Source organism: Notothenia coriiceps, unplaced genomic scaffold, assembly GCF_000735185.1.
Source record: "Notothenia coriiceps isolate Sejong01 unplaced genomic scaffold, NC01 NC01_scaffold00003311, whole genome shotgun sequence".
Classification (NCBI taxonomy): Eukaryota; Metazoa; Chordata; class Actinopteri; order Perciformes; family Nototheniidae; genus Notothenia; species Notothenia coriiceps.
The window spans coordinates 204713-214742 of record NW_011336012.1 but is presented as its reverse complement, the minus strand read 5'-3'; positions in this window follow the sequence as shown (position 1 = coordinate 214742).

Sequence of the window (10030 nt, the reverse complement as noted above, 5' to 3'; positions counted from 1 at the left end):
GGGGGGGGGGGTCACAAGCCTCATCTCTTGATCTTATCCTCTCCCTTTTTATCTCTCTTTTTATATCCCCCTCCTTTTTTACCTTCCTCTTCCTCTTTTCTCATTCACACCGCTCCCAGCCTTTCCCAGGACTCATATCTTTATTGAGCCCTCTCGACCATGGACCTCCACACACTGCAATAATGCAGCAATAATGCAATTAGGCAGGGAGATTGTGGGGCTAAAGTGTGTGTGAAAGTGTGAGATATTCGGCTCACAAAACAATCTGGCCCGCTGTCACCCACTGCTCATGCCTTAATGTGTAAGCCATTGGTGAACAGAGGCGCTGCCAACGGGTGCTCCTGGTGCCACAAGGGTGAGAAGGTTGTGTGTGTGTGTGTGTGTGTGTGTGTGTGTGTGTGTGTGTGTGTGTGTGTGTGTGTGTGTGTGTGTGTGTGTGTGTGTGTGTGTGTGTGTGTGTGTGTGTGTGTGTGTGTGTGTGTGTGTGTGTGTGTGTGTGTGTGTGTGTGTGTGTGTGTGTGTGTGTGTATGTTTAGTGAGGTGGGGTTGCATAGGCATTTAAGCTTCATTACTGGCTGGCAAGAAGAGTGGGAAGTAAGCAGGCAGTCACACAGGCTGCATCAGGGCCAGCCTTAGGTGTCATGATGGCTGCTGCCAAACTGAGGGTGGCACTGTGTTGACGCAGCCTGCCAAGAGGCTGCCACACAGTGGTCGACTGACTTTACTTATCCAACAGTTCACACTGTGATTAGCATGGTCAACAAGTCACCAGACATCCTTTCATTTCCTACAGAGCTGAGTAGCCTATGTGTGCACAGTCACTGCATGTCAACAGCTAACTTTCAGCTCTGCTTGGAAACAGCAAACTATATAAGAAGCTCATTACAAACAGTGAACTAATCTCAGCTCTCCACAACTTTTACTTGAAAGACTGCCGGAGTAAAAGCTCATTCTCAGTATTTTGGCAATGTAATATTACCTAAAAGTCCACTATTGTTTTCCCCCCAGATGTTTTAATCACATCACAGTCTTCCTCTGTAAATGGAGTTTGCTCAGTTGTCATAGTGACTGATGACCCATATAGATTAGGCATAGTCCACATTATAACAATTTGTAAATATGGGGCAGACCACATTATTAGCTGAGGAAGACTGTGATATATGATTGACAGTTTTGGAAAAAGTGAGTAAGTGGACCTTGAGTTATGTTAATTAATTATGTATCTGTATGTGTGACCTGCAGCAGTAGCTCAGTCTGTGGATTATGCCTGTTAAACACACAGACCTACCATGCCCCCCCCCCCCTCACTCTGACATCTGTGCTCTCATAAATGCAAATGTATAGATCCTGTTGTGCTTTGTGGGTATTTCAGGCATGTGTGTAATATGCAAAATAACAACAGAGGGAAAGGTAGAACATTTCCATAAGGAATGAATAAAGTATGTTTTCTAAAACCTGCAATGGTGTGACATGATGCATATTTTCCGCGACATATAAAAAGTAAGCGATTTAAAAATTCAAGAATGGAACACTGCAGATTTCAAGTCATTCAATTACAGGCATTGCAAACAATTAAGGCCATAGGATATGAATTGGTGACAGTGGGCCATTTAAGGACATAGGAAATACATATGTCTATATTTGCTTGCAAAAATCAGTGTAGACTACAATAATCCACGATGTGGCTACGTTTAGAGGCTCTAGCACTGCCCACTCTCAGTGAGAATAGAGTGACCCATCACCCAAGTTGCTTGCAATGTAAGTGCAGGGTTACAGAAAACAGGGGATTGTGCGTAAGCGATAAGCTCTGACAACTCACAGAAAGCACTGAATGATAGCAGAGCCAGTTGTTACCGATTTTGGAGTGTGTGAGCGAGAAGAGTGGGAGTAAGTAGAACAGCTAGCGAGAGTGTGTTTGTGTGTGTGTGTGTGTGTGTGTGTGTGTGTGTGTGTGTGTGTGTGTGTGTGTGTTTGTGTGTGTATGTGTGTGTCTGTGCACACGCTTCATCCCAGCGCGGCTTGCATGTGTGTTATTAGTGGGAGTGGAGTAGGACCTGTGCTCAGCTGCTGTTAGCGAGGCCAGCCAAGGCTTGGAGAGCAGGATCAAAGCAGGGACAAAGAGAGAGAAGGAGAACTGACAGATCCTCCAAGCAGAGAGAACAGAAGGAGGAGAGGAGATGAGGGGGTTTGGAGGCTCTCCAGATACAGCCGCACACATCGCTGACCTCCCCTTACACACACACACACACACAGAGGTGCCTGGAGCATCCTGGGAGCAAGGAAAACAATAAGTACAGTGAATGTAATCACGCTTTCGTTTCGCACACACACACACACACACACAGAAAGATCAGCACGGGTCACTGTAAGCCTCGCAGACAGAGGCGCTGGGGTCCGATTTGGTTGGGTAAAACAGAGAGAAATGTTTTAAGGCCTCAGTGTTGGGCTGTAGACCGGAGACTCCCCAGGCGGCGGCCGCTGCCTGCCTCCACTTCAGAGACCGAGACCCTCGCACTTCCTTTAGGGGTCTCTCCCTCCTTTGCTCCGTCTCCATCATGCTCAAAATCCCTCTCCACTAACAACACCACCCGCCAGCTTCCATCCATCCGCGTCACTCCTCCTTCCCTCCATCAGACCCTCTCTTTTTCTCTGATGCCTCCTGGAGCAGGCCAACGTTATTTGCATGTGTGGGGGAGTCGGTGTAGCGTCGAAGGTCGGAGGTCACGGTGAGTCAAACCCAGCAGCGGTGGAGAGGAAGCGGTTGGGGAGAGGACCAGCGAGTTGGCCTGGGTCTTTGGTTAACATGCCTGAGGCTGGAGCAAACTGGGAATACGGCTGCTTCTGCTGATGGTAGTGGTGCAGGTGGGGGTGAGGACCACTCATGCAAATGCAGTGTAACCACCATTTACTGGATGTTCTGACTGTAGACACATTTCTATGCTGAGCTCAAACTGTCAAACTACAAGAAAGATGAAAGATTTTAGCGTCAGATATTTTCCATTTCTGATTTATTTCTTATTTTGTTACTTTATATTCCTAAGTTTGATAAGTATTCATATTCTGTTTTTTTGGCTAAACATGAATATTATATTCAATGTATTTACCATCAGCTTCTCAAATCAAAATTCACTGGCCAAACAAAATTGATTTTGGGGCAACGATCAGTCTCATACACGAGACATTTTCATTTTCTCTCAAAGCTAGTTTTCTTTGAGCCGTTAAGCAGATCTGCCCCTTTCTTTTTCTATCCATTAACCATCAGGTTGTTACTAAATGGAGTGGGGAAAAAATCTTTGAGTGTCGCTTGTTTACTTTCAGCAAGCACTGGGACATTTGAATTTCAGGTGCATGAAACCTCCCCATTTCCTCCCGAAGAGGCTGTTTGTTTACTGTAGATAAGAAGGCCAGCCTTTGAAGAAGCACACACACACACACACACACAACTCCATGCTGTGAATCATTATATCTAATAGGCCTAGTTTAGTGTAAACAAACAAATGCTGAGTATCGATCAAGATCTTTCCCATGCAGTCACTGATCCACCCTCATATGATAAAACATGTTAGATTCAGGGTTCACTCATATTTGCATAAAGGTCATTAGTTTAAAAACTTGGGCGGGAGATTAAGATTGGAAGGGTTATAGTAAGAATGATGAAACATCTTTGTCTTCCCTAACAGTTGTTTCAAATTCGAGTGGCAGTGTTTAAAGAAATTAGAGTGGATGGTATTGTCACAACAGCTGCTGCTGCTCAACTTGAATCAACTGTAATTCACCTTAACTCTGGACCATAATATATAACTTAAAACGGCTTGTGGTTAAAGAAGGTGTTAAATGTGCAATCGCAAGATGTCTAGACATATGAAAGTAGAAATGGAGGCAGAATTTAAGTCTGATGTTATAACAAATTCATACTCAAAAAAAATAAATCAACACAGTGGCATATCATTAGAGGTGTTGGTCGAGTTCATGCCCAGTGTCAGCAGGGCCCTGCTCTGCCAAAGTGTCCTGGAGCAAGCCGCTGAACTCCCACTGGATCCAGCTGTTCTGTACAACAGCTGCCCCTAACCTCTGACCTCCATTTAGGCAAGAATGAGTCTTACTCTTAGAAACAATGGGGTATTACATGTTATCACTCAAAAGTGATTAGCACTAATGGCTTGAGTAATAATTAAAGTTTTGCTTCAGTGCAAATGAGGCAGAAGGCAGAACTGTGTGTTAGGAAACCCTGGGAGGCCCCGGAGCCCTTTTTCTCCTCCTACCTGGGCCAAGGCCAACCTTATCAGACAAGAGGGCCCCGAGGATTACTCTCCCCTGGAGCATTAGCCTCCCTCCTTGACAAAAAAGGGCAGCCATCTCTCCCTCCTCTCTTCCACCTCAAGCCCTCGTCTCCCCCCCGCCGGCCCTCAGCACTCCACCTTTCCCGTGGGAGTTTACAAAGCCAGGATAACCTTGAGACCTCAGCTGGTTTGCTGCCAGAAACATTAAAGAAATTCCCTTCTTCCCTTTCTCTCCTCACCTCTCCTGTACACCCCCACCTCACCACCCCTCCAGCCCTCCTCCTGATCACCGTGACATTTCTCAATTTTTTTCCTCAGAGCGCCCCATTTTCTCTCCCCTCCCCTTCATTTTTCAGGCCCTTTTTTTTGCCTTCTCAGCCTCCTCTGATTGTGACTAAGATTAGCCCTTTTTTCTTTTTCCCTCCCTCCCTCATTTCCTCTTTTCTCATCATCGACAGGAGAGAGAAGGTGGGGGCTCAAGTAAAGTGAAAGAAAGGGCTGTTCACATAATCTCCTGCGAAGATGACTATTATCTGTAGATTGTCGAGCTGCCAATTTCAATTTAGCCAGCCCTGTTATCAGGCCAAAAATAAATGCCTCATTTGAAAAGTGGAAATCAAACTGTCCCAAAAAGAGGGATGACTGACGTTGATTGCAAACTAACTGTTTTGGTGGCAGCCTGCACTTTGTGTGGCTTTTGTCTCTTGCTTCTCATCCCCCCCACCCCCCCTTTGCCTCATTCCCTATTCTCTCTGTCGGCTTCACGGCTGTCATATTCCTTTAGTGCTGGAAAGGTCAAGTGCTGCTTGCTGCCTGTGAGATCTGAGGGAGCTCAGGGATATTCGGCTGTCCCCCTTCACCTCGCTTTGTGGTAACAATGCTTTTCGCTGTGAGCTCCCCTGCACTGCCACTGGCCAGCAGCGGCGGCAACGGTGGCAGGCCGGGTTGCAGAGGAATGTGTTTATCCCCTGTAGTTAGCGCCCTCCTTTCAAGTTCCTAGCTCCTCCAAGTTGATCTGTTTTCACTGCGCCACACAGAAAGGGGCCCCGTGTTGCTGCGGGATAGCAGCGGGGATCGGTTCTCAATGTTTATGGTCGAGAGAAATGATAAGTTATGAAGACGAGAGGGAGACAGAGACTAAGAGGAAGAGACATCAAAGGAAAAGTAATGATTTACATCTTGTCCATGTTGGAGTACTTTTTCACTCGGTCTGGTAATGTTACAGCAGACATGTTGTGTTCTTATTCAGGAGTTTGAAACGGAGGCTTTCATGTGGTCCTCCGATTTCGGCAAGGAAATGGAGTGAGTTTACAAACATGGGCTTTGTGAGTTTCCCATGACATCACTACGGATGGGGCCTCAAGGGGCTGTGAACCAAATCCTCACACACACACACACACACACACACACACACACACACACACACACACACACACATGACCTCATCCCGCCACATTCCAGGTTTCACCTTGCTGCCCCCGTCCCCGCCAAAGTCTCTCCCTCTCAGTCACTTTAACACCCTATCTGCCCCCTCATCTGCCATACTACCACACCCATGTCAGGCTCCATTGTTCCTCATCAGAGAGCGTCAGCTTTCAACAAGGAGATGAGCTAACTGCCGCTGCCGTAAGATCGCAGGCCTGCTGGCTGCGACGCTCTGCCTCACACTGCTTTCAGTCATCAGTTTCTCTTCTCCAGCCACTCCAGCCTGCACGCAGTCACCACTGGGCAAAGGATTTTGGGAAAGGCCATTGACAAGCAAGTTGCTGGAGTCAAGTGCTGGCTGCTGCAGTGTTAATTTCAGTGATTTTATAGGGCTGGTTTGCTCACCACAGCTCCTCAAGGGCCATTAAAAGGTGCTACTTTCTTTACAGCGTGGCCCAAAAATGAAGAGAATGATATCTATTGTATATAATCTTTATTCATTTAAGAGAGACATACAGTGCTAAGTGCGTCTATTTACCCCATCCACTTTTCCACTGAACTTAATCCATTTCATATAACAAACTATTTTGATCCCACTTAAATGCACCACCCTCTGGGCTGGTGCAAAGTGACTGCGTCAACATCTCACTTTTTGAGAGTCTGATAGCATTATGTAGAAGACAACCAAACTCAGCATGATACAGATTGCATTATGACCTGGTTTAGTGGTGGTTGAGACTTTGAAGGGCATTTCAGGTGAGATAGGGACAGGAGGAATTGCATTTTAATTTTGGGGTGGACTGTTATTTTGACTATTGTGCTAAAAAGAACATTTCCTTGTCCTTGGATGCAAACATAAATACTCAGCTGTTACTAAAGAGACGCACTGCTTTACCCCCAAATGGTGAAAAGATAAAGAAAACAAAAATCAAGAACAACAATGACCACAGGCCTTTTTTTCTAGATGTAAAGAAGAAAAAAACAAAACCACCAATCTCTCCTTCTTGAAAAGTATCTAGGGTATGTAAACAAAAGAAACTGTTATATTATACCAAGGCCTTGTTTACAATTCTAAAATATTTCTGTGGACGCAGGCAATACCTGTCCTTGCTCTCTTTAGCCAAGTAAGAAGATATTCTCCTGTGTTGTTATGCAGCTATTCTGCCTGTGGCACACACAGCGTGGATTGCAGGAGGAGTGTGAGCTCCTAGTCTCTCACCAACCTACCGCATTGTCCTCTGATTTCTTTTATCTAGTTGTACCTTTTTTTTGTTTTCCATTTTATAATTTCTATTATTCACACAGAAAAGTGATTGAGGTCATTTCAAAGTCATTTTGCTTACCAATATTTCAAAAGAACAGCAAAGAACTCTCCGCTCTATTTAAGTTAGAAAAAGACTGTGATCATGGTAATAGAATAATATCTTAAGTGCCTTAACTGAATGGTGTGGTATAATGCAGACGTAAATAGAAAAACCTTCCCATCATCACCTTATAATTTATTTGAGCTGTCATACCGTATGAGTGTTATTCCTGCATTGGTACTGGTCGATAGGAGAGAGAGACTGCTGTTGCTCAAATGTGTAAAAATAATTTGGTAACAGGCTCAAGTAAAACACCCTGCTGAATGCCCTACACTAAAAATGCTGAAATAGAGGATACATCTTCTACAAAGCCAGATAAGTAGTTTTGACTTATTTTGTAAAGAATGCTTCTATTGAATTAAATCACAAATGCAGCATAATTGAATATATTAATTGAACATGGGGGACAAAGGTGAAACCTTCACATATCATCATGGTTCAGGGTAGTTTAACTCACTGGCCACAGTGAGGGGTCAAGGGTTCAGAGAAAGGGCGTCACTTAGTTAGCTGGGCGCATGTCCCGGAGCAAGGTGCCTTAACAGGATTAAACAGCAGCCTATCGGATCCATTTGGGATAACAACATCTGTGAAGTGAACCACTTCACAGACTGGTCAGATAACTTTACTGCTGCTTCTTATCTACAAACAGATCAGGAGCAACTTAAAAGGGTTTGCCTTTGGCACAGTAAGTTGTGGAAGAAGTCATCCAAGGGTTGTGCAGAAGGCAGAGGGCAGGGCAGGGACACAGTTTGGTCATTGCGTTGAGTAAAGCCACATTCTGTGTTTATGCTTTTTTTACACCACTTACTGTAGGCCAGCACAGATCAGTACAGGTGCTGTCAGCAAAGCCAGTCAAGCTTAGCAGGAAGCTAAAAAACAGTCAAACAGGATTTAGCGATCTGTTGGGCGGTTAAAGGTCAGTGACCAGTGGATCAGATATTCAGGCAATTATTGCAAGACCCCAGGGAAAGTGTACCGTACAACCATCCTGGCGTGGTTGCTTAAAACGTGACTGCAGTTAACAGGGCCAAAAAATACATTTGTAATAGTGTTTGGAATCCCATATACGTTATTCTTCAATGGTGAATTACTGGGGTGGAGAAATAAAACGGGGTCATGTTTCCCACACATCGGCCAAATACTCCCCTGAGATTGCAGCTAATCCGCACACACCCGGCCAGACATTTGCCCACCCATACCCTACCCTGTTCAACCCGTTAGCTTATGCTAAAAACCTCACTTACCGAACAATATAAAAGCTCCGGTGCCTATGACTTATCCCTGCTCTGACTGGAGTTAGACATCCTGTATGCCCAGCCTCAGACTCCCGCTCTCATCTCACCCATCGCCTTATTTCAGCGCCCTTAGACGCAATTCTAGTCAAATCCCCGGACTCACTCCCTGATCCCCTTTCCCTCCTTTTCTACCCAATCCCCCTTTTTCTACTGAGTAACTTTAATTGTCCTGGGAAAGTCACGGTTGGTCCGCGGGGCACAAAGCACCAGTTTATAATTAATGTTACAGAGGAGGGATTACAGGAAGCTCTGGGCAGCCTGATCTGAGAGGCTGTGACAGAGAGTGTGTGATCTTCCTGCTTGAGCCAGACTCAGAGGGCCTGTGCGCATGTATGCATGTGTGTGTGCAATCTATCAGAACAATAGGGGATCTCCCTTCCTTACACAGGCTAATGTATGCCTTCATCGCCCAGGACATCTGCATCATACAGCCATATGTGGTATATCTTGTCTTGAAAGTGCACTTGAATGTGGGCAACAGGTTCTTTCAGACCTGAGATTGTTTTTTATGTGTGTGAAGAACCCAGAAGAAGTCTCGTGCCGTCCCTCCCTCTCTTGGGTGTCGGGGAGGTGGAGCTGGTGGTGGTGGGTCTAATGGAGGAACCAGAAGAGGGAGGGTGGGACTGGAGCTCTTGCCAGGCCAGGTGTGAGGCTGGGGGCTATACACGTAAAAACATGAAGCATTGCACTCCACCACACACATATAGACATTAATACAACACCTCCCGTACACAGGGAATGTACAGTAGACTACTGCTCAGTTTTACCTGCTTCCTTTCCATGAAAAATGCTCAAATGATCCTCAACCTGAGACATGTGTATTGCTAGTGTCCACAGCATCCAGTTAAATTAAAAACAGAAGAACCTGGTTGGATGCTGTTTTAGATGAAAGAGGAAAATGGCTAGCACAATAATACTGTGGTGAAATTCAAATTATTCCAATTGTGATGAAGACGGAGGAGGAAGAGGAGGAGGATCAAGAATCAGCGGGTTCCTATCAGGTCTTGCCCTCTGGCACTAAGACAGGAGCCCGGCTGCCTGTCTTTCATCATCAGCATGCAGGATCAGAGCGTGTCTTACACATCAACTCCTCTGTGTGCCTGTGTGTGTGTGTGTGTGTGTGTGTGTGTGTGTGTGTGTGTGTGTGTGTGTGTGTGTGTGTGTGTGTGTGTGTGTGTGTGTGTGTGTCTATATCTGTGTGTGTAAAGAGAGGGCACGTAAGGGCCCAGACTGCCTGCAGGGCCCCCCACGCAGATGAGCAGGGGCACAGGAGCGCTTGGCAGAGAAAGGATAGGAGTGTGTTTATGAGTGTGTGTGTGTGTTTGCATGCTTGTGTATACTCGAGAGAGCGAGCATATGTGTGTTTGTGAGTAAGGGAGGGAGGTAAGGAGGGAGTGAGTCAGCCAGCTTGGGCATATTTGGTCTCTTCCCCACCCTCCCTCCTCACCTCTCATTTTGTGCCCTCATCCCTTCCTTTGCTACTCCCTTATTCCCTCCATCCTTCAATCTGTCCTCCCTACCCTACCCAACACACACACACACACACACACACACACACACACACACACACACACACACACACACACACACACACACACACACACACACACACACACACACACACACACACACACACACACACACACACACACACACACACACACAC